Source organism: Globicephala melas, chromosome X, assembly GCF_963455315.2.
Source record: "Globicephala melas chromosome X, mGloMel1.2, whole genome shotgun sequence".
Lineage (NCBI taxonomy): Eukaryota > Metazoa > Chordata > Mammalia > Artiodactyla > Delphinidae > Globicephala > Globicephala melas.
This window is the reverse complement of record NC_083335.1, coordinates 95575729-95578822: the sequence shown is the minus strand read 5'-3', so window position 1 is coordinate 95578822 and position 3094 is coordinate 95575729.

Sequence of the window (3094 nt, the reverse complement as noted above, 5' to 3'; positions counted from 1 at the left end):
GATTAACTATTTCCTTTCCCATATTAGGGAAGTTTTCAACTATAATCTCTTCAAATATTTTCTCAGTCCCTTTCTTTTTCTCTTCTTCTTCTGGAACCCCTATAATTCGAATGTTGGTGCATTTAATGTTGTCCCAGAGGTCTCTGAGACTGTCCTCAGTTCTTTTCATTCTTTTTTCTTTATTCTGCTCTGCAGTAGTTATTTCCACTATTTTATCTTCCAGGTCACTTATTCGTTTTTCTGCCTCAGTTATTCTGCTATTGATCCCATCTAGAGTACTTTTAATTTCATTTATTGTGTTGTTCATCGTTGCTTGTTTCATCTTTATTTCTTCTAGGTCCTTGTTGACTGTTTCTTGCATTTTGTTCATTCTGTTTCCAAGATTTCGGATCATCCTTACTATCATTATTCTGAATTCTTTTTCAGGTAGACTGGCTATTTCCTCTTCATTTGTTAGGTCTGGTGCATTTTTATCTTGCTCCTTTATCTGCTGTGTGTTTTTCTGTCTTCTCATTTTGCTTATCTTACTGTGTTTGGGGTCTCCTTTTTGCAGACTGCAGGTTCGTAGTTCCCGCTGTTTTTGATGTCTGTCTCCAGTGGCTAAGGTTGGTTCAGTAGGTTGTGTAGGCTTCCTGGTGGAGGGGACTAGTGCCTGTGTTGTGGTGGATGAGGCTGGATATTGTCTCTCTAGTGGGCAGGTCCACGTCTGGTGGTGTGTTTTGGGGTGTCTGTGGCCTTATTATGATTTTAGGCAGCCTCTCTGCTAATGGGTGGGGTTGTGTTCCTGTTTTGCTAGTTGTTTGGCATAGGTTGTCCAGCACTGTGGCTTGCTGGTCGTTGAGTGAAGCTGGTTGCTGGTTTAAGATGGAGGTCTCTGGGAGATTTTCGCCGTTTGATATTATGTGGAGCTGGGAGGTCTCTTGTTGACCAGTGTCCTGAAGTTGGCTGTCCTACCTCAGAGGCAGAGCCCTGACTCCTGGCTGGAGCACCAAGAGCCTTTCATCCACACGGTTCAGAATAAAAGGGAGAAAAAGTAGAGGGAATTAGTAGAAGTATAAGGAAAGAAAGAAGGAAAGGAGGGAAGGAAGGAAGGAAGGAAGAAAGAAAGAAAGAAGCAAAGAAGCAAAGAAGGAAAGAAAGGGAGGGAGGAAGGAAGGAAGGAGGGAAAGAAGGAAAAAAAGACAGAAAGAAAGAAGATACAGTAAAAATAAAATAAAGTATAATAAAGTTATTGAATTAAAAAATTCTTATTTAGAAAAAAAAAGAGACGGATAGACCCTTAGGACAAATGTTGGAAGCAAAGCTATACAGACAAAATCTTACACAGAAGCATACACATACACCCTCACTAAAAGAGGTAAAGGGGGAAAAATCATAAATCTTGCTGTCAGAGACCACCTCCTCAATTTGGGATGATTCGTTGTCTAAAGGAGGGAAGGAAGGAAGGAAAGAAAGAAAGAACGAAGGTAAAGTATAATAACGTTATTAAAATTAAAATTGATTATTAATAAAAAAATTTTTTTTAAAAAAACATGGACGGATAGAACCCTAGGACAAATGGTGGAAGCAAGACTATACAGACAAGATCTCACACAGAAGCATACACATATACATTCACAAAAAGAGGAAAAGGGAAAAAAAATCATCTTGCTTCTAAAGTCCACTTCCTTAATTTGGAATGATTGGTTGTCTATTCAGGTATTCCACAGATGCAGGGTATATCAAGTTGATTGTGGAGCTTTAATCCGCTGCTTCTGAGGCTGCTGTGAGGCATTTCCCTTTCTCTTCTTTGTTCTCACAGCTCACAGGGGCTCAGCTTTGGATTTGGACCCGCCTCTGCGTGTAGGTCGCTGGAGGGCGTCTGTTTTTTGCTCAGACAGGACGGGGTTAAAGGAGCCGCTGATTCGGGGGCTCTGGCTCACTCAGGCTGGCGGGGAGGGAGGGGCACGGAGTGCGGGGCGGGCCTGCGGCGGCAAAGGCCAGCGTGACTTTGCACCAGCCTGAGGCCCGCTGTGAGTTCTCCCGGGGAAGTTGTCCCTGGATCCCGGGAACCTGGCAGTGGCGGGCTGCACAGGCTCCGCGGAAGAGGGGTGTGGAGAGTGACCTGTGCTCGCACACAGGCCCTTTGGTGGCGGCAGCAGCACCCTTAGCGTCTCCCCCCCGTCTTTGGGGTCCGCGCTTTTAGCCGCGGCTCGCGCCCGTCTCTGGGGTTCGCGCTTTTAGACGCGGCTCGCGCCCGTCTCTGGAGTTCCTTTAAGCAGCGTTCTTAAACCCCTCTCCTCACGCACCAGGAAACAAAGAGGGAAGAAAAAGTCTCTTGCCTCTTCGGCAGGTGCAGACTTTTCCCTGGACTCCCTCCCGGCTCGCCGTGGTGCACTAACCCCTTCAGGCTGTGTTCAAGGCGCCAACCCCAGTCCTCTCCCTGCGCTCCGTCCGAAACCGAAACCGGAGCCTCAGAGCCTCAGCTCGCAGCCCCGCCCGCCCCGGCGGGTGAGCAGACAAGCCTCTCGGGCTGGTGAGTGCCGGTCGGCACCGATCCTCTGTGCAGGAATCTCGCCGCTTTGCCCTCCGCACCCGTTGCTGTGCACTCCTCCGCGGCTCCGAAGCTTCCCCCCTCCGCCTCCCGCAGTCTCCGCCCACGAAGGGGCTTCCTAGTGTGTGGAAACTTTTCCTCCTTCACAGCTCCCTCCCACTGGTGGAGGTGCCGTTCCTATTCTTTTGTCTCTGTTTTTTCTTTCTTTTTTCTTTTTTTTCCTTTTGCCCTACCCAGGTACGTGGGGAGTTTCTTGCCTTTTGGGACGTCTGAGGTCTTCTGCCAGCCTTCAGTAGGTGTTCTGTAGCAGTTGTTCCACGTGTAGATGTATTTCTGGTGTATCTGTGGGGAGGAAGGTGATCTCCGCGTCTTACTCTTCCGCCATCTTCAAGGTCCCCCCTGAATCATTCTTTATTGATTTTTGTGTGTATATGTTTTAACAATAGTGATGTGTTTATTTTGTAATAAAAGTGTACATCACAGGGACTATTAACTACTCTTTAAATCAAGAAGTACCTGATTAAAAAAAAAAAAAAAGTACCTGATTACTCCAAACACTGT